The following is a 21,922-nucleotide window of genomic DNA, read 5'->3' on the forward strand; positions in this document are numbered from 1 at the left end:
CCCCCCCCCCCACCCCCCCCCCCCCCCACCCCCCCCCCCCCCCACCCCCCCCCCCCCCCACCCCCCCCCCCCCCCACCCCCCCCCCCCCCCACCCCCCCCCCCCCCCACCCCCCCCCCCCCCCACCCCCCCCCCCCCCCACCCCCCCCCCCCCCCACCCCCCCCCCCCCCCACCCCCCCCCCCCCCCACCCCCCCCCCCCCCCACCCCCCCCCCCCCCCACCCCCCCCCCCCCCCACCCCCCCCCCCCCCCACCCCCCCCCCCCCCCACCCCCCCCCCCCCCCACCCCCCCCCCCCCCCACCCCCCCCCCCCCCCACCCCCCCCCCCCCCCACCCCCCCCCCCCCCCACCCCCCCCCCCCCCCACCCCCCCCCCCCCCCACCCCCCCCCCCCCCCACCCCCCCCCCCCCCCACCCCCCCCCCCCCCCACCCCCCCCCCCCCCCACCCCCCCCCCCCCCCACCCCCCCCCCCCCCCACCCCCCCCCCCCCCCACCCCCCCCCCCCCCCACCCCCCCCCCCCCCCACCCCCCCCCCCCCCCACCCCCCCCCCCCCCCACCCCCCCCCCCCCCCACCCCCCCCCCCCCCCACCCCCCCCCCCCCCCACCCCCCCCCCCCCCCACCCCCCCCCCCCCCCACCCCCCCCCCCCCCCACCCCCCCCCCCCCCCACCCCCCCCCCCCCCCACCCCCCCCCCCCCCCACCCCCCCCCCCCCCCACCCCCCCCCCCCCCCACCCCCCCCCCCCCCCACCCCCCCCCCCCCCCACCCCCCCCCCCCCCCACCCCCCCCCCCCCCCACCCCCCCCCCCCCCCACCCCCCCCCCCCCCCACCCCCCCCCCCCCCCACCCCCCCCCCCCCCCACCCCCCCCCCCCCCCACCCCCCCCCCCCCCCACCCCCCCCCCCCCCCACCCCCCCCCCCCCCCACCCCCCCCCCCCCCCACCCCCCCCCCCCCCCACCCCCCCCCCCCCCCACCCCCCCCCCCCCCCACCCCCCCCCCCCCCCACCCCCCCCCCCCCCCACCCCCCCCCCCCCCCACCCCCCCCCCCCCCCACCCCCCCCCCCCCCCACCCCCCCCCCCCCCCACCCCCCCCCCCCCCCACCCCCCCCCCCCCCCACCCCCCCCCCCCCCCACCCCCCCCCCCCCCCACCCCCCCCCCCCCCCACCCCCCCCCCCCCCCACCCCCCCCCCCCCCCACCCCCCCCCCCCCCCACCCCCCCCCCCCCCCACCCCCCCCCCCCCCCACCCCCCCCCCCCCCCACCCCCCCCCCCCCCCACCCCCCCCCCCCCCCACCCCCCCCCCCCCCCACCCCCCCCCCCCCCCACCCCCCCCCCCCCCCACCCCCCCCCCCCCCCACCCCCCCCCCCCCCCACCCCCCCCCCCCCCCACCCCCCCCCCCCCCCACCCCCCCCCCCCCCCACCCCCCCCCCCCCCCACCCCCCCCCCCCCCCACCCCCCCCCCCCCCCACCCCCCCCCCCCCCCACCCCCCCCCCCCCCCACCCCCCCCCCCCCCCACCCCCCCCCCCCCCCACCCCCCCCCCCCCCCACCCCCCCCCCCCCCCACCCCCCCCCCCCCCCACCCCCCCCCCCCCCCACCCCCCCCCCCCCCCACCCCCCCCCCCCCCCACCCCCCCCCCCCCCCACCCCCCCCCCCCCCCACCCCCCCCCCCCCCCACCCCCCCCCCCCCCCACCCCCCCCCCCCCCCACCCCCCCCCCCCCCCACCCCCCCCCCCCCCCACCCCCCCCCCCCCCCACCCCCCCCCCCCCCCACCCCCCCCCCCCCCCACCCCCCCCCCCCCCCACCCCCCCCCCCCCCCACCCCCCCCCCCCCCCACCCCCCCCCCCCCCCACCCCCCCCCCCCCCCACCCCCCCCCCCCCCCACCCCCCCCCCCCCCCACCCCCCCCCCCCCCCACCCCCCCCCCCCCCCACCCCCCCCCCCCCCCACCCCCCCCCCCCCCCACCCCCCCCCCCCCCCACCCCCCCCCCCCCCCACCCCCCCCCCCCCCCACCCCCCCCCCCCCCCACCCCCCCCCCCCCCCACCCCCCCCCCCCCCCACCCCCCCCCCCCCCCACCCCCCCCCCCCCCCACCCCCCCCCCCCCCCACCCCCCCCCCCCCCCACCCCCCCCCCCCCCCACCCCCCCCCCCCCCCACCCCCCCCCCCCCCCACCCCCCCCCCCCCCCACCCCCCCCCCCCCCCACCCCCCCCCCCCCCCACCCCCCCCCCCCCCCACCCCCCCCCCCCCCCACCCCCCCCCCCCCCCACCCCCCCCCCCCCCCACCCCCCCCCCCCCCCACCCCCCCCCCCCCCCACCCCCCCCCCCCCCCACCCCCCCCCCCCCCCACCCCCCCCCCCCCCCACCCCCCCCCCCCCCCACCCCCCCCCCCCCCCACCCCCCCCCCCCCCCACCCCCCCCCCCCCCCACCCCCCCCCCCCCCCACCCCCCCCCCCCCCCACCCCCCCCCCCCCCCACCCCCCCCCCCCCCCACCCCCCCCCCCCCCCACCCCCCCCCCCCCCCACCCCCCCCCCCCCCCACCCCCCCCCCCCCCCACCCCCCCCCCCCCCCACCCCCCCCCCCCCCCACCCCCCCCCCCCCCCACCCCCCCCCCCCCCCACCCCCCCCCCCCCCCACCCCCCCCCCCCCCCACCCCCCCCCCCCCCCACCCCCCCCCCCCCCCACCCCCCCCCCCCCCCACCCCCCCCCCCCCCCACCCCCCCCCCCCCCCACCCCCCCCCCCCCCCACCCCCCCCCCCCCCCACCCCCCCCCCCCCCCACCCCCCCCCCCCCCCACCCCCCCCCCCCCCCACCCCCCCCCCCCCCCACCCCCCCCCCCCCCCACCCCCCCCCCCCCCCACCCCCCCCCCCCCCCACCCCCCCCCCCCCCCACCCCCCCCCCCCCCCACCCCCCCCCCCCCCCACCCCCCCCCCCCCCCACCCCCCCCCCCCCCCACCCCCCCCCCCCCCCACCCCCCCCCCCCCCCACCCCCCCCCCCCCCCACCCCCCCCCCCCCCCACCCCCCCCCCCCCCCACCCCCCCCCCCCCCCACCCCCCCCCCCCCCCACCCCCCCCCCCCCCCACCCCCCCCCCCCCCCACCCCCCCCCCCCCCCACCCCCCCCCCCCCCCACCCCCCCCCCCCCCCACCCCCCCCCCCCCCCACCCCCCCCCCCCCCCACCCCCCCCCCCCCCCACCCCCCCCCCCCCCCACCCCCCCCCCCCCCCACCCCCCCCCCCCCCCACCCCCCCCCCCCCCCACCCCCCCCCCCCCCCACCCCCCCCCCCCCCCACCCCCCCCCCCCCCCACCCCCCCCCCCCCCCACCCCCCCCCCCCCCCACCCCCCCCCCCCCCCACCCCCCCCCCCCCCCACCCCCCCCCCCCCCCACCCCCCCCCCCCCCCACCCCCCCCCCCCCCCACCCCCCCCCCCCCCCACCCCCCCCCCCCCCCACCCCCCCCCCCCCCCACCCCCCCCCCCCCCCACCCCCCCCCCCCCCCACCCCCCCCCCCCCCCACCCCCCCCCCCCCCCACCCCCCCCCCCCCCCACCCCCCCCCCCCCCCACCCCCCCCCCCCCCCACCCCCCCCCCCCCCCACCCCCCCCCCCCCCCACCCCCCCCCCCCCCCACCCCCCCCCCCCCCCACCCCCCCCCCCCCCCACCCCCCCCCCCCCCCACCCCCCCCCCCCCCCACCCCCCCCCCCCCCCACCCCCCCCCCCCCCCACCCCCCCCCCCCCCCACCCCCCCCCCCCCCCATCCCCCCCCCCCCCCACCCCCCCCCCCCCCCCCCCCCCCCTCCCCCCACCTCCCCCCCCCCCCCAAACCCCCCCCCCCCCCACAACCCGCCTCCCCACCACCCGCCCCCCCCCCCAAAAGACCCCCCCCCCCCCCACCCCCCCCCCCCCCCACCCCCCCCCCCCCAAAAGAAAGAAAGAAAGAAAGAAAGAAAGAAAGAAAGAAAGAAAGAAACATACATGTTGGAAGAATTTTACTTTTTACTCTATTTCTTTTCTCACAGTGCTCCTGGCGTTTCATTGATGAGGCTGGGAAAAGCAAAAATTAGATCAATAAAACCCTCGTAGATACTAAGGAACAGGGCAGCTCAATCATTTCTCCTTCTAGTTTTTCTTTAATGACAATTGTACAGGAGCAGCAGATAATTTGTTCCTTTTAGAAAGATGATAATTAACATTTGTATTCCTTCTCCCCCATACTTATTTTTCTTTTCATGCGTTTCATCCAAGATCAAATGAACGCCACACCGCTTCAACAACCATGCCCCAAACAGCGTGCGATCAACCTCTGGTACTTTTCTCGCCGAAATAAACCCCGGATATCCATTGTAGGATTTGTTATGAATGTTCCTAGGTCTTTTTTTAATTTATACTTTCCTGCGATTTCCTTTTGATGTATTAATTTCTTCATTAACACCATGTCCCAGGCTTGCTTGCACCAAAGGTGCCTGTCTTTTCCTATTTCCTCCTCTAATGACACACTCACGCTGCTTCTAAAATTGTGTTATTAAAGATTTAGCGGCTATAAAGGCCACATCAGTAATTGCAAGACTTTAAAATCACCACTAATGGATATTGGGGATTAATTCTATCCAGCTGCTAAAACGGAGGCCTTATGAGATGCGCTCAATTTATCAGCTGCATCTTGGAAATCACATAAGATCCCTTGCGCCAACTGCCAAATGAAGTTGACGCTTGGGCGTGGGGGGGAAATCTGTGCCTTTCCAACAACCGGTAAACAATCGATTGGCGTGGATTAAATCACAGACCTTTGAAAACTAACCTGAAGTCCGGAGGTCTGCAGACTGAAAATGCTGAGGGGAACAATTAGGACTAATAAAAGGAAAAATTTCTTCACACAACGTGTGATCGGTGTTTGGAATATGCTGCCACAGGAGGTGGTGATGGCCACTAACCTGGATAGCTTTAAAAGGGGTTTGGACAGATTTAAGTCGATCTATGGCTACCAATCTTGATCCTCCTTGATCTCAGATTGCAAATGCCGTAGCAGATCAGGTGCTCGGGAGCAGCAGCAGCAGAAGGCCATTGCTTTCACCTCCTGCATGTGAGCTCCGAAAGGCACCTGGTGGGCCACTGCGAGTAGCAGAATGCTGGACTAGATGTACTCTGGTCTGATCCAGCTGGCTTGTTCTTATGTTGTTATGTTCTTACTATGCTTCTACATTCAAAATGAGCTCAGGTATGGAACCAAATATGACTCTGAGAAAGAGAATGAAATCTTTAAGTCAAGATAATAGTGAAAGGAGGTGGGATAATAGTCCGGCCAGTACAGGGAGGAAATGGCAGGAAAATGTTGTTTAATGGAATTGAAAGGAACAAGGGCTAAAACAGAATAATGCTATGTTCAGCTAGGGGGTAGCTGGATTACTTGCTTTTGTTCACTAAACAGAGCTATCGGACTATCCGTATTCAAAGCATAGAAAGCACTAATAAGACTAATTCCCAATTCACCGTTCCTCTGGTTTTGAATGGTTATTATGTATTGTAGAGTTCTAAATAAATATGTTGTGAACCTTTCTTTAATTCTCTCCACGTGGAAACTCAGCCTTTTGGCAGAGACGAACGTTCTATTCCTTGCAGAGGTTTGCAAAATCCATCCGGAAGGGTGAGGGGCAAAGAAGGCAGGTGGTCCAAAAATGGTCATGAAGTTGAGATAAAAGTTACCAGGGGGACTTCTCCTCTTGAAATGCATTGAAGCATGACAGTCACACAAAGCCTATGAACAGTGCTGTGGTGAAGGAAGAAGAAAGAGAAAGGAAATGAAGTCAAGATTGTGGGCCAGAACTATGGGTACAGACTATGGGTACAGAACTATGGGTACAGACTATGGGTACAGAACTATGGGTACAGACTATGGGTACAGAACTATGGGTACAGAACTATGGGTACAGACTATGGGTACAGAACTATGGGTACAGACTATGGGTACAGACTATGGGTACATAACTATGGGTACAGACTATGGGTACTGAACTATGGGTACAGACTATGGGTACAGAACTATGGGTACAGACTTAACCCAGAGGTGGGATCCAGCAGGTTCTCACCAGTTCCCGAGAGTGGGTTACTAATTATTTGTGTGTGCCGAGAGGGGGTTACTAATTGGGTCTGCTTTTCCGTTAGAAATTCCATTAGGTCCAAAAATCATAAAGTCCTGTTGTTTCCTATATGTGGCTGGTTAGCGAAGGTAGAAAACGGGATAATTCTCCCTGTTGGGCTGTTTTAAAAACATGTTTTAGAAATATGGTAAAGTTCCTTGTTTAAGGAAAGTATCCTTCTTTTGATTTCTAGAAACAAAATTAAGTATTTGAAAGTATGAAGTATTTGACAGACAGTCAATTAAAGGAGAAGTAGTTGTTTCTGTTGGCAGTAGACGATAGGACTTGCTATAATGAGTTTAAATTATGGACAGAAAAATACCAGCTGGAAATTAGGAACTTTTTTTTACAGTAAGAGTTTCTTACAGTAACAGAGAAATTATTAATGCCCTGCCCCCAGAATGCCTGGCCACGCCCCCGTCATGCCCCACCCAGCCCCATTGGCGCTACGCCACTGTTTGAATCCCACCACCATGGGAACCTGTTACTAAAATTTTTGGATCCCACCACTGACTTAACCACTGATTAGTGAACTATCGTGGAAAGAGGTAGCTCAGACACCTCCGAGTCCAGGACAGGGCTTGCATAACCATGTCCCTGGTGGTTTGATCCATCCTCAGCTAGACCTGTCAACCTCCAACTGAAGGCTGGTGTTCTCCATAGATCACAACTGATCTCCAGACTTGGAGGAAAGGGCAACTTCAGAGGGCAAACTCTATGGTATTCCAAACATTCTAGATGAACTCTTTCCTCAAATTCCCCCTCCACAAACAACACCCCCAAGTGTCCAGGGATTTTCCAGGGCAGAGTTGGCAACCCTGCACTCAGACTTTGTTGGCGTGAGGGTTGCTAAGTCCCCTTGGCAACTGATAGGGGCAGGGAGACATTCTCATGGACATTTTGACGGCAACACAAATGACATCACTTCCTGTGTGAACCGGAAGTGATGTCAGTGTGTGTATGGGATGCTCTGGGTGAAACTCTATGGTTCTACCATACAGTTTTGCCCAATGCCAGAGTGTCCCTAGCATTCCTCAGGGACATACTGATGTCACGTCTGGGTGTTTGGGGAATATCATCTGTGCATCAGGATACTGCTAACTTTCCCTCATTTTGACGCCACCATCCTCCCCACTGGCCATTTAGGGTCACAACACTGTTAGCTCCAGTAACTTGACTCCTCCCTTGATTCCTTACCTCAGTTTTGGACAGGACACTGGGGAAAGGGTAAGGACCATTTATTTATTTAGTTATTTTAAACATTTAGGCACCACCATTCCCTCATAAGTAGTGGGGGGATCCAAAAATTTTAGTAACAGGTTCCCATGGGGGTGGGATTCAAACAGTGGCGTAGCGCCAATGGGGCTGGGCGGGGTACAATGGGGGCATGGTCGGGCATTCCAGGGGTGGGGCATTCCTGGGCAGGGCTGTGGCAAGGATGCAGCCGCTGCGCCGATCCTTGGGCGGGAAATGAATGCATACAGGCGCAGGCTGCCACGCACGCCAGTGCACCTCCTGCTAGACTGCTTCAAGTTCTGTGCGCTACTGCTGAGGAGCGGAGGAGAGGCGTAACTAAGGCAAAAGTCACGTGTCAAAATCACCAATTAGTAACCCACTCTCAGCACACACAAATAATTAGTAACCTACTCTCGGGAACCTGTGAGAACCTGCTGGATCCCACCTCTGCTCATAAGGGGATGTATCAGTGATCCAAATCCTTGCCTGCAGGTCTCCTTTCAGTCCTGAGAATCCGCAAATTGCGACGGCGCAGCTCCCCGTCGATATTTACCACATCTGTCGAATTCCTTTAAATGGACCGTAAGACACAGCACACAAAAAACAACAGCAAGTGATAGAAGGTATAAATATGAGCAATGAAAAGTCATAAGGTTCCATAAAAAGCACAGGAGAGAGAATATATAAACATATAGCATTTGCCCAAAAGGAAATAAAAAGTACATGTGCCTTGAGGCCAATATTTATCGTCTTGGCCATAAACAATAACAAGGTTTGAAAAACAACAAGTCTGGACTCCGAAGGACATCTTCTGCTGCACCTGCAAGCCGGTGTCCCTCCAGCAAGGTGTCTGCTTCATCCATCCCTCTGCTGCGTCCTATCACCACTGCTGAATTTATTCCCTTCAGATGAAAGGGTGTTACAAGCCAGGTGACCATGATGTTACTTACACGTACCACTTAGCTTAACTGCTCTGAAAAACGTTGGTTTTTCATTTCAGTTCTGCCCCGTGCGGTTTTTTTTTTTACAACTCCATTGTTCCAGAAGTAAAAACAAAATAACTTCTGTCATCAGTGACAATTAGATATTGATTTGTAACCATTAGAAGAAGAAGAAGAAGAAGAAGAAGAAGAAGAAGAAGAAGAAGAGGAGGAGGAGGAGGAGGAGGAGGAGGAGGAGGAGGAGTAGTTTGGATTTGTATCCCCCCTTTCTCTCCTTTAGGAGACTCAAAGGGGCTTACAAACTCCTTGCCCTTCCCCCCTCACAACAAACACCCTGAGAGGTGGGTGGGGCTGAGAGAGCTCCTAAGAACTGTGACTAGCCCAGCGTCACCCAGCTGGCGTGTGTGGGAGTGCACAGGCAAATCTGAATTCCCCAGATAAGCCTCCACAGCTCAGGCGGCAGAGCTGGGAATCAAACCCGGTTCCTCCAGATTAGATACACGAGCTCCTACACCACTGCTGCTCCTTAGGATGTCAGGCAGAATCCAAAGAACCATCAGAGGAGTCCAAGTTGGACAAACTTGTTTCCCCTTCCACTGGGCCACAAAATTATCACACTGGAACTGTTGATCGTATTGCTATCTGGAATTTGTGTGTGTTATTTATTGTGGCAAGATTATTATTATTTCAATTTATCTCCCACCCTTTACAGTAGTCTCAGGGAGAGTGACAATAAACAGCATGAAAAAAAATCCAAGTTCTAAAACTCCTACCCACCCTTCCACAAAGGTGGGTGGAGTGTATAGGGCACCTCAAGGGCCCCCCATCCCAGTCGGAGCGGGAATCAGCTTAATGTTCAATTGGCAAAGAGCAACCTCTTCACCAGGGGTCAAAAACCCAGAAGGGAAGGCGCCTGGCAGGTCTCTAGAGGGAGAGTGCAGGGGCCACTGTTGAGAAGGTTCTCCAAGATGCCTCCATGTCCTTCACCTCTGAAGGGGGCGGGACAGCCAGGCAGGCCACCCCCTCTGACCTCAGTGTCCAGGCAGGAATACATGGGCAGAAGGAGGAGGAGGAGGAGGAGGAGAAGAGGAGGAGGAGGAGGAGGAGAAGGAAAAGGAAGAAGAAGAAGAAGAAGAAGAAGAAGAAGAAGAAGAAGAAGAAGAAGAAGAAGAAGAAGAAGAAGAAGAAGAAGAAGAAGAAGAAGAAGAAGAAGAAGATAGCTTTAAAAGGGGCTTGGACAGATTTGTGGAGGAGAAGTCGATTTATGGCTACCAATCTTGATCCTCTTGGATCTGAGATTGCAAATGCCTTAACAGTCCAGGTGCTCAGGAGCAACAGCCGCAGAAGGCCATTGCTTTCACCTCCTGCATGTGAGCTCCCAAAGGCACCTGGTGGGCCACTGCGAGTAGCAGAGAGCTGGACTAGATGGACTCTGGTCTGATCCAGCTGGCTTGTTCTTATGTTCTTAAGAAGAAGAAGAAGAGGAAGAGGAGCAGGAGCAGGAGGAGCAGCAGCAGCAGCAGCAGGGGGAGTTTGGATTTATGCCCCACCTTTCTCTCCTGTAAGGCGACTCAAGGTGGCTTACAAGCTCCTTTCCCTCCCCGTGACAGACGTGAGGTGGGTGGGGCTGAGAGAGTTCTGAAGAACTGTGACTAGCCCAGGGTCACCCAGCAGGAATGTAGGAGTACGGAAACACATCTGGTGCACCAGATAAGTCTCCACCACTCAGGTGGAGGAGTAGGGAATCAAACCCGGTTCTCCAGGTTAGAATCCGCCTGCTCTTAACCACTACACCACGCTGGTCCTCAGAAAATTTACATCCTTGTAAGTCCACTGTTGTCAGTGAGCTTAGAAGGGTATAACTCCGCTCAGGGCTGTACTGATAATCATGCAGACAGAACGGTTAAATACAAAGCGGGTGAGTTCTTCAAGCATTCTAATCGTGTTTGCAAGGAATCAGTGACAGATTCTAGCAATCCCCAGATAACGGCTAGGATTTTGGAGTTACATGGATAACTAATTGAGACACCGTTGCTCAGTGTGTACAATTTGGGTTTGATTCCCCAACCTCAAGTTTTCTAATGGTAAGAATTAGTATATGTTTAATTTCTGCACACGGAACACTGTTCATTGCGGTTTATATTGGCTTTTATGGTCTGCTGATTGGTTGGGGCTGGATTAATTGAAGTCATTATGAATAGACAATTTGCAAACTGTGGCAAAAACAAGAAAATCAGATTCAAAGACGGGAAACTCTGCGGTGCAATTTAGCAGGCCGTGTGACTGGAGCAAGCAAACGATGTGATGAACGCAATTTCTCAGAAAATGGGTTTTCTTCCCTCCCCTGTTATTTACCCAGAAACGTAAACAGATGAAACAATTTTCATCCGACAGAATGGTGTAGTGCCTCTAAACTTTCCCAGGTCAGACATCTTCTTATTAAGTTTAATTTAAATACAGATAGAGTATTTTATTTAAAGCAAGACTATCTCTGTGAGAGGCCTGAACAAGATTCCCTTTGGTACAAATCTGCCGCTCAAGTATTTCCTGTTATACATCCCCCTATTTCCTGAATTTCAATAGTTGTTCACATTGGGAAGAGCCCTCATCTATGGGAAGAGCCCTCACCTGTGGGAAGAACCCTCATTGTGAACCCTCATCTTGCCACTGTGATATTGCATAAAGATAACATCAGCTCTCAAATAACTTAACTGGAAACCAAAACATGAGATTACAAATATCAGTAGAAAGCTAAAACTACATACAAACGACCAGGCCTGAAGCATACTGCTAATTGCAGCCGGGCTGCCAAGGCCCCACTCAGAGTGTGAGCCCTCATCCTGAGGTCTTGTTGGCTGCTGCCAGGACCGTACCACCTACAGCAACCCATTGGACCCTACCACCTACAGCAACCCATTTCCCCAGGCGCACATAGACCTGGGTGCCAGCACCAGCTCCGGGTTGTAGACCTGGATGCCGGCGCAAGCTCCAGGCAGTAGACCTGGATGCTGGCATGAGCTCCAGGCAGTAGACCTGGACACCGGGGCAAGCTCTAGGTGGTAGACCTGGGCTCTGGGTGGTAGACCTGGGCGCCTATGGGAGGGGTGTGTGTGCAAAATTCAGATTTTGTCTCCAGGCTCCATTTTTCCTAGATATGTCTCTGGCTGCTGCTGCTCTGAATAGTGGTGGGAGAAAACAATTTTTTAACAACCCATTACTCCAGCTGCAACATCATGCCACATGTAAAAAACTGGAAGTGACATAGGGAAGCTCTGGGAATGGTTGGAGACTCTATGGCTTTTCCTTAGGAGACTACGTCAGAGGAGGGTCTTAGCTTCTATTCCCTTGTCTGCTAGTTCTTTAAGAAGAGGCAACTCAGTGGCGGAGTGGCAAGGGAGTGGAGGGTGCGGTGTGCACTGGGCGTATGCCTGGGGGGGTGGAAAATCACCCCCAGCCCCTCCCACTTTTCTTGTGCCCCTGTGCCACCCCTTCCAGCCCCCCGCCCCCTTCCCACATTTACCTTCATTCCTTTTCTTTTTCTAGTACTTTTTCAGGCTGAAAAAAGCAGCCTATTTACAGTTCAGGCTCAAAAACGGCCTGAGGAACTACAGTTCCCAGGAGACCTTGGGGCGGAGGGGTATGGGGGCCATGGGGGGGTGGGCGGAAAAAGCACACTGCACACAGGGCGCAGTTTGGCCCAGCTACGCCTCAGAGGCAACTGGTTATCCCTTGTGTGCTGGACTAAACTGACCATTGGTTTCGTCCAGCAGGGTTCTTCTTGTGTTCACTCCATGTGAATATAAAATATCTGTATATAGCATTTGTCCAGTACCAAATGAGAAAATCAGATATTATGCAATGAATAGTCCCTGTCATTAGGTGGTGGTGGGAAACGCCATCAAGCCTCAACCAACTGATATAGGGTTTTCAAGGCAAAAGATGTTCAGGGTGGTTTGCTATTGCCTGCCTCTGCACAGCGGAAGGCGACCACACCTTCCCCTCAACACCCAGGGATGTTCCCAGGGAGCGCAGGCCGGCAGCGGTGAAGAAGGAGAATCACGTGGTGACAGGAAGGAGGCAAGAGGGATGAGTGTGAGATTAAGAGGGACAGAGGGAAGGGGTCTGAGGAAGGTGGGCAACCCTGTGGAGAAATGGATGGAAGGCTCCTGGCGAACTGGGGTTGGTGGCAGGCCAAAGTGTTGCTGTACCCCTGTGTGCAATACCCCCCCTCCCCCAGAAACAGACGCTGGCCATATCACTGATACATCCCATACCCTATTTCTATTCCAAAATCTATTTTTCCAACCTACCTATATCTTAGGAACTGTCTGTCTCTGTGTGTGTGTGTGTATTTGTATGTGTGTGTTTGCTGAATTGAATCAGAGGTTTCTGAACCCCTTCTCTCTGCCATAAATATTGTCAAATTTTGTATCATCTTCTTAGGAGCAGCGGTGGCGTAGGAGGTTAAGAGCTCGTGTATCTAATCTGGAGGAACCGGGTTTGATTCCCAGCTGTGCTGCCTGTGGAGGCTTATCTGGGGAATTCAGATTAGCCTGTACACTCCCACACACGCCAGCTGCGTGACCTTGGGCTAGTCACAGCTTCTTGGCGCTCTCTCAGCCCCCCCCCCCCACTTCACAGGGTGTTTGTTGTGAGGGGGGAAGGGCAAGGAGATTGTAAGCCCCTTTGAGTCTCCTGCAGGAGAAAAAGGGGGGATATAAATCCAAACTCCTCCTCCTCCTCCTCCTCCTCCTCCTCCTCTTCTTCTTCTTCTTCTTCTTCTTCTTCTTCTTCTTCTTCTTCTTCTTCTTCTTCTGTGTCGCCCTTACCATTGCGCGATTTAACGTTATGCCCTGTGCCCTACTAAAGGGTAGGTTCAGTAACCTAGAAAAATCTGCAAGGCTATGCAGCTGCAAATCCAATGTGGTTGAAACCCTGGCCCACCAACTCTTGCACTGCATCCAGATTTGATAAAATCAGATCTAAATATACCAACTTATATTCTCTCTTCCCATCTGGGCTGCCTGATCTGATTAGGTTATCTCTGTTGCTGAATAACTCGGACCCTGGTCTTTGTGAAGAGGTCGCCAATTTCATTATGGAGATAGTTGAGAGTTCACAGTAGCACGAATCTGTTATGGTCCTTGTGGGGTCTTTTGCTTTCAGTACCTATCTATGTATTTGCTTCTGATTATGCCAATAAAGGCTTATGTATGTATGTATGTATGTATGTATGTATGTATGTATGTATGTATGTATGTATGTATGTATGTATGTATGTATGTATGTATGAGAGACTGTGTCTCCACCTTGGGTAATAAAAGCGGGGGGGGGGTGGTGAAGCTAACACATTTAAATGTGGCTTTGCCCCTAATGGCTGAGGAAGAAGAGAGTTGAGCAGTTCTACAAGGAGCAGGACCAACAAGCTGAGAGGAACCTGCTATGCCCGAAACCTTCCTGAGACCTTAGGACACAGGTGTCAAACTCACAGCCCTCCAGATGTTATGGACTACAGTTCCCATCATCCCCTGCAAGCATGGGAACTGCAGTCTATAACATCTGGACGGCCGCGAGTGACACCTATGCCTTAGGAGAAGCAGTCACCATAAGAGATGGACCAGAGAGACGAAACATCTCATGACAATGAACAAGACGGGACAGTTAATAGCCAGTTGGGTGATCCATAGCAAGAAAGAGAATCCAAACACCATATTTGGGGAGGCAGCTCATTCCAGCTCGAGCACGATTGTTCTCCGGATAGATTTAAGCTTTGCATAGCCCATTTATCATCATCATTTCTCTTCTTTTGGCCATTTACCTTTCAGTGTTCCTTTCTCTACCACTTCCAAACTGAAAAATGATTGCAAATCTCAGCGATCTATAATGCTGTTTTTGCATGCCTCCAACAACCCCCCCCCCCCCTAATACATGAACTATCTCTTTCGGCGCCTTCCTCTGTGAATGATGCAGATAGCTCTGAAATGTCTGTTTAATTTCTGTTCTAACATTTTCCCCTCAAAGTTCAGACAAATGGTCTACTGGGGGACCATTTATTACGCCACCGAGCAATATCTCTTTGCAGATCAAACTAATTCGGGTGCAATTTATTAGACCAACAGGTAATGCCTTTCTGCAGATCAAACTAATTTAAGTGGCATGGTTTCAGAATGGATCTTCCAATATTCACGGCGCACCGGTGCATATTCATTTCCCCATCCAGTATCATTAGCCTCAACATTGAGAGATGATATTGGCAAAATGATGGTAGGAAAAGCTAAGAAGAAAACCGCCCCAACCCCGAATGGACTTTCCCAACTCACAAGCACAACCAGAAGTCTATACAATATACATAAGTTCATATAAGGTCACCCGAGTTCAAATAATGTCAGCTATCAGCAAGGTAAACATGAGAAAAAAGATAGTTACAATTCATCACTCCTGGAATGAGAAGCATGCATTATGAATGACCAGTGGATGTATAAGCAGCACAAGGACAAAATTTTTGCAATTATGGCAGATCATAAATTCCAACCGGTCCTCTTCTAGATAATGAACCCAAACCCCTGTTAAGTAATGCTCAACAGTTTTAACGGCATTGAAGCAAAACATGCTTAACCCTGATGAAACTTGGCTGAAATCTCAGAGAGCTTAAATCATGACGTGTTGCTTTCCAGCTCTTGCATTTCTGCAGAACTTTTTACTGAATTGGGGGTGGGGGGGACAGCTTAAACCATGACGTGTTGCTTTCCAGCTCTTGCATTTCTGCAAAACTTTTTACTGAATTGGGGGGGTGGGGACAGCTTAAACCATGATGTGTTGCTTTCCAGCTCTTGCATTTCTGCAAAACTCTTTACTGAATTGGGGCGGGGGACAGCTTAAACCATGACGTGTTGCTTTCCAGCTCTTGCATTTCTGCAAAACTTTTTACTGAATTGGGGGGGTGGGGACAGATTAAACCATGACGTGTTGCTTTCCAGCTCTTGCATTTCTGCAAAACTCTTTACTGAATTGGGGGGGGGGGGGGGGGGGACAGCTTAAACCATGATGTGTTGCTTTCCAGCTCTTGCATTTCTGCAAAACTCTTTACTGAATTGGGGCGGGGGACAGCTTAAACCATGACGTGTTGCTTTCCAGCTCTTGCATTTCTGCAAAACTTTTTACTGAATTGGGGGGGTGGGGACAGATTAAACCATGATGTGTTGCTTTCCAGCTCTTGCATTTCTACCAAAACTCTTTACTGAATTAGAGTGGGGACAGCTTAAACCATGACATGTTGCTTTCCAGCTCTTGCATTTCTGCAAAGAGCTTTTTTTGCCTGAGATTGTGGCAATTTGGGGGGACAGCTTAAACCATGACGTGTTGCTTTCCAGCTCTTGCATTTCTGCAAAACTTTTTACTGAATTGGGGGTGGGGGGTGGGGACAGCTTAAACCATGACGTGTTGCTTTCCAGCTCTTGCATTTCTGCAAAACTTTTTACTGAATTGTGGTGGGGGGACAGCTTAAACCATGACGTGTTGCTTTCCAGCTCTTGCATTTCTGCAAAACTTTTTACTGAATTGGGGGGGAGACAGCTTAAACCATGATGTGTTGCTTTCCAGCTCTTGCATTTCTGCAAAACTTTTTACTGAATTGGGGGGGAGACAGCTTAAACCATGATGTGTTGCTTTCCAGCTCTTGCATTTCTGCAAAACTTTTTACTGAATTGGAGGGCGGGGGGGTGACTGTTTTCTTTCCACCCAAATGCCCAAAGCCACTTACAATAAGACACTTGTTACCCAATCCCTTTAACCAGAGATGTTGAGAGATGGATGCTGGAAGCTAGAGCATGCATAGCAGATACTATTCTATGGGACCAAAGTTTTCACAAGAGCTTGTTTAGTCACCCACGGATCCCATTTTCCTTTCAGATCCAAAGTAGATCAGATTGACTTGAACACAACGTAAGGAAAAGTTCTCAGTATCAGTAAAACGGCAATTCCTGCATTCAGAATTAAACCGAACGGATCCCCAAGGTGACCCCAGTAAATGGGTCTATCTCAGTGATGGCGAACCTTTTTGAGACCGCGTGCCCAAATTGCAACCCAAACCCCACTTATCGCAAAGTGCCAACCTGGCAATTTAACCTGAATGCTGAGTTTTTAGTTTAGAAAAAAATTGGTTGGCTCCCTCTCCCTGCTCGAGAAGGGGTCAGCCTGCTGTAGCCTCCAGTAAGTCCCACACACACCGCTCTGTGCCTCTCTATCATCTCTGCCTCCTCTACCCCCCGCCCCCGGGCAGCAGCCACCCGGAGCACAGGCACCAGGCCCGCCAGCCAAGTCCTCCCTACTCACTGCGATGTGTGCACATTGTGCTCAGTGGCCCAGGCCAGCCTAGATGTGTGTGTGGGGGGGGTGTGTGTGTGATTTTCCACCCCCCACATGACGAACTCTGTGTGTGCGTGCCCACAGAGAGGGCTCCGAGGGCCACCTCTGGCACCCGTGCCATAGGTTCGCCATCACTGGTCTATCTGGTAGGCTCACCTAACCAAGGTTAGTATATGAAATAGTTTCTTATGGTGGCTTCATACAATTTGCAGCAGAGGAGCATCTAGAGAAAACCTATTCCAGTGCAAAATCTGAGTAAGGGCGACTGCACTCCCCCACCACGACCAAACAACTTTTTTTGCACCAGGTCTTGAAGTCAGTGTATGGACAGGGTAGGAGGAGGGGTGTGTGGGTGGGGGGGGGGCGATTCCCCCCCCCATGACTAAATGGCTGCATCCCGGAGACATCTGACCTCATATGTACCCCTGGGCAGTACGCCCCTGATTTGCAGCCATCTTTGTATTCAGGAAGTGTTGTGTGACTGCCTCTGGGAAGAAAAACAACAAGACGGGAAAAGAAAGGGATAACTAACAGTTCTCTGATTTACATGTTACCTGACAAATGCAGCCGTTTGAAAAGGTCAGATCTTCTGCCTCGCTTGATTGAAGACTGCCAGATGCTGCAGCCGCGGCGCTCAATTGAGAGGTGATGCTGTTACTCTTTGAATGGATTTCTCACACATCTACCATCTGTTGGCAGGTTTGCCAGAGCGGGTCGCGGCCTGGCGAGCCTCCGAGACATTTCTTGTGCCGCCTTCCGCCTTCAGGGACCTCCTTATCTCCTTCTGACGTCCTGTCATGCCATGCGGAGCAGCACAGCATCCCGTCAATACGTCAATACGGTTTTGGATAGACATTTTAAATCATGTGAGCCGTACAAAGTCGCTTACTGCTGGCAATTGGAGAGCAGCAGTGGCGTAGGAGGTTAAGAGCTCGTGTATCTAATCTGGAGGAACCGGGTTTGATTCCCAGCTCTGTCGCCTGAGCTGTGGAGGCTTGTCTGGGGAATTCAGATTAGCCTGTGCACTCCCACACACGCCAGCTGGGTGACCTTGGGCTAGTCACAGTTCTTCGGAGCTCTCTCAGCCCCACCCACCTCACAGGGTGTTTGTTGTGAGGGGGGAAGGGCAAGGAGATTGTCAGCCCTTTCCCAGGTCTCCTGCAGGGAGGAGGAGGAAGGGGGGGATATAAATCAACTCCTCCTCCTCCTCTTCTTCTTCTTCTTCTTCTTCTTCTTCTTCTTCTTCTTCTTCTTCTTCTTCTTCTTCTTCTTCTTCTTCTTCTTCTTCTTCTTCTTCTTCTTCAATTGAAAATGTCCAGAGCAAACAATTCATCAGAGCTCACTGTGTACTGACTGAATGCAGGGAGAGCAGGAGAGGATAGAACAGGGGTCAGCAACCTGCAGCTCTCCAGATGTTCATGGACTGCAATTCCCATCATCCCCTGGCTGCCAGCATGGCCAACTGGTAGACCAAACAGTCCAACCATCACTACACTTACACACCAAGGAAACATATGTCTGGGGGGAAAAACCCAAAAATGGCATCCAGGAATCATTTCAAGGTGGTGAGTGTGAACAAAAAAAAATCATGTTTTAAAAATGTTTTCGGTGACTTGGGCGGAAATAGCCGCTGCTACCCACACGAAACTATGGACCAAAGGTTCAACTCAGCATAAGACAACTTTGTCTGTTCAACAGAGGGCCTTAAAAAGCCAAGATGATTGTCCAAATCAACCTTTGTGAAGGTGAAAAAGGAGGCTCGAATAATCTGATCACTCAGCAACCCCCAATTAACGTGACAGCAGATCAGAAACACCTTGGGAGTGGTCCTTTGCTGCATTTTAAATTACCCAAACGTCTCTGCTGAACTCTCCATACAGAACTCTTACCCCCAGTTATTAAGACTTATCTAAATTTCCAACATGTCAGCGCCTGAATAATAAAAGACAGCTACTTTCTTTCTTTTGTCCGACATGGCAGTAATTGAGCTATCTGTACAATCCACTCTAGTAAAACCGCTTCTTAGCAATAAAGCGCTCGACCATCTTCGCCTCAAATATTCTCCATTTCAGCCTTTACCAATTCCTCCTCCACCACCACCTCCTCCCCGGGCAAAAGAAAAGTCTTACTCAAGCTCTATTTTAACAACACCCGTAAAATATTAGATGATACACGTCTTCCAACCTCCTTGGTGTAATTTCGAGGCAAATTAACATTTCAATTAATACGCTCTTATGATTACTACACCCACCTGAACCTTACAAAGTTGAACGCAAAGTGGATTAATAGGGACGGAGAGATAAGAATTTTTTTCCTGCATGTTTTATAAGTTCTTGGGGTCAGTGGGATTCAGACAACAATGGACAGTGTGCTAGTCAGTGGTGGGATCCAAAATTTTTAGTAACAGGTTCCCTCGCCAGCCCCCCCCCCCAGCAAAGGGGGCAGAGGCGTACCTAGGCAAACCTGAGCCCTGGGCAAAACCTGCGTTGGATGCCCCCCCCCATGGGCAGCCACCCCACCATGACCCCCCACCAATTTTTTTTGCACCAGGTCATTTCTAAATCATCATCACGTTATAGAAAATGCCCCAACTCACAAATCTGAACACAGCAATGGTGAAACACACAGGTTCTTTGATAAAGACTGGTGAGACAAAAGATACGAAAGGCTGAGAATCAATGAATTGCAGTACCTGGAAGGGATTAACCCAGTTCAGGGAGTTACATTATTAGTCGCAATTGCTATATGGAACCTTCACGTTCAAAGGCAGGATGCCTCTCGGGGAGGCGAGGGCGTGGAGATGGAAAAGCAGACCCAATTAGTAGCCCCCTCTCGGCACACACAAATAATTAGTAACCCACTCTCGGGAACTGGTGAGAACCTGCTGGATCCCACCTATGGTTCTGGTCCAACTTCTCCCCTTCATTTCTAGCACCCTTCTCCCCACAGCCAGGCCTAGAAGCAGCTGCTGAGGACTGAAACTATGGTGGACTTGGCACCAGGGTGGGGATTCTGCCCCCCTCCCCCACAATGAGTTTTGGTAAGGATGGGAGGAGATTAAGGAGGATGAGCTCAAAGGGGGAAAGGAGAGGTAAGGAAGGGGAAGAAAAGAGGAGAACTGTCAAAGGTGTGGAGGGGAAAACAGAAGGGGAAGACTGACAGAGAAAAGAAGGTGGAGATAGAGAGGGGTAAGATTGACAAAAGGGGAAATGTAAAAAAGAAGGGAAACATTGTTAGAGAAGGAGAGGAAGAAAAATACAAAGAAAAAGAGTTGGATTTCTATCCCCCCCTTTTTCTCCTGTAAGGAGACTCAAGGTGACTTACAAGCTCCTCCCTCCCCCCCAACAAATACCCGGTGAGTTGAGTGGGGCTGAGAGAGTCCTGAAGAACTGTGAAGAAGAGAAGAAGAGTTTGGATTTATATCCCCCCTTTCTCTCCTGCAGGAGACTCAAAGGGGCTTACAATCTCCTTGCCCTTCCCCCCTCACAACAAACACCCTGTGAGGTAGGTGGGGCTGAGAGAGCTCCGAGAAGCTGTGACTAGCCCAAGGTCACCCAGCTGGCGTGTGTGGGAGTGCACAGGCTAATCTGAATTCCCCAGATAAGCCTCCACAGCTCAGGCGGCAGAGCTGGGAATCAAACCTGGTTCCTCCAGATTAGATACATGAGCTCTTAACCTCCTACGCCACTGCTGTGACTAGCCCAAGGTCACCCAGCTGGCATGTGTTGGAATGCACAAGCTAATCTAGTTCACCAGATAAGCCTCCACAGCTCGAGTGGCAGAGCGGGGAATCAAACCCGGTCCTCCAGACTAGAGTGCACCTGCTCTAGGAAGGAAGGGGAGGAAGCAAAGGGAAGGGAAATGGCACACATGCTTTCCTCAAGTTTTTTGTGAGTCTCCACTGGTTATTTTACAACTTCGAAATCCTATTTCATCACTCACGATCCTAAATGCTACAGACCCCACCCTGGGAAGACTGATGGGAGAGAATAGATTTCTACGGGTTGTTCTTCTAAACTCTATTTTTTAAAAAAACGGGAAATAAATTTAACTTATTTTGATTTTTCCTTTGGCAGAAATGGGGCCTTTTCCTATTACAAACCTATCGGTCAGGTCATAAATCTCTAATGCCTCTTTATAAATCATTCACAAAAATAGGCGCCATGATTCATGCCTTCCCTCGCTGAGCACACGAGGCGAGAAACCTGAAATAAATGCATTTTAATGGAGCCCAAGGAGCTGGGGCATTACCGGCCCACAAAGAGAAGTCCCACAATGCACCCGGATTTCCTAATTAAAGTGCCTCGCCTCCTTCCTCTAAAATCCTCTCCACCTGCTAGTCTGATAATTGGCCACTGTGAAGATAATAATGACATTTATAAGACAGAGGCTGCAAACCTCTGAACCTTTTTCCTGGTAGTCATTCCTGCTGAATACAGTGTGACTTACTTCTGAGTAGACCTATGTCAGTGCCTATTGGATATATGCTGTAACAGTTAAAAGTCGGGGATTCTGAAGAGGCCCCTTTTCATTTACTTTGGTTAAGTTCTCATTGAGAATTTTTTTTCATTTCATTTGTTTTTTTATTAGCCATTGTCTGATTAATTTGCTGCTTTTTGCCGCCTGGGTGCAGTTTTCTGACATTTTACTCTGTTTCTACACAGGCTGCAAAGCGATGCAAAATATAATTTAAACATAATTAATTTTACCAGGATAAATAATCAGAACCCCAGAGGAAAACATAAAAGCAGGTTCAAATCCCCATTGGGGAAAACATAAAAACAGGTTCAAATCCCCATTGGGGAAAAAGTCGACATAGAAATCAACGAAATAAATAAATGCCTGCATGTTTTCCACAATGGGACAAATAACAGGTCCAGAGGGAAGAAGAAGAAGAAGAAGAAGAAGAAGAAGAAGAAGAAGAAGAAGAAGAAGAAGAAGAAGAGTTTGAATTTATATCCCCCCTTTCTCTCCTGTAAGGAGACTCAAAAGGGCTTACAATCTCCTTTCTCTTCCCCCCCTCACAACAGGTGGTGGGGTTGAGAGAGCTCTGAAGAAGTGTGACTAGCCCAAGGTCACCCAGCTGGCATGTGTTGGAGTGCACAGGCTAATCTGGTTCACCAGATAAGCCTCCACAGCTCAAGTGGAAGAGCGAGGAATCAAACCCTGTTCCCAAGATTAGAGTGCACCTGCTCTTAACCACTACACCACTCTGGCTACACCATGCTGGCTAAGAGAGGAAAGGTGG

The sequence above is a fragment of the Sphaerodactylus townsendi genome, linkage group LG17, assembly GCF_021028975.2.
Source record: "Sphaerodactylus townsendi isolate TG3544 linkage group LG17, MPM_Stown_v2.3, whole genome shotgun sequence".
Classification (NCBI taxonomy): Eukaryota; Metazoa; Chordata; class Lepidosauria; order Squamata; family Sphaerodactylidae; genus Sphaerodactylus; species Sphaerodactylus townsendi.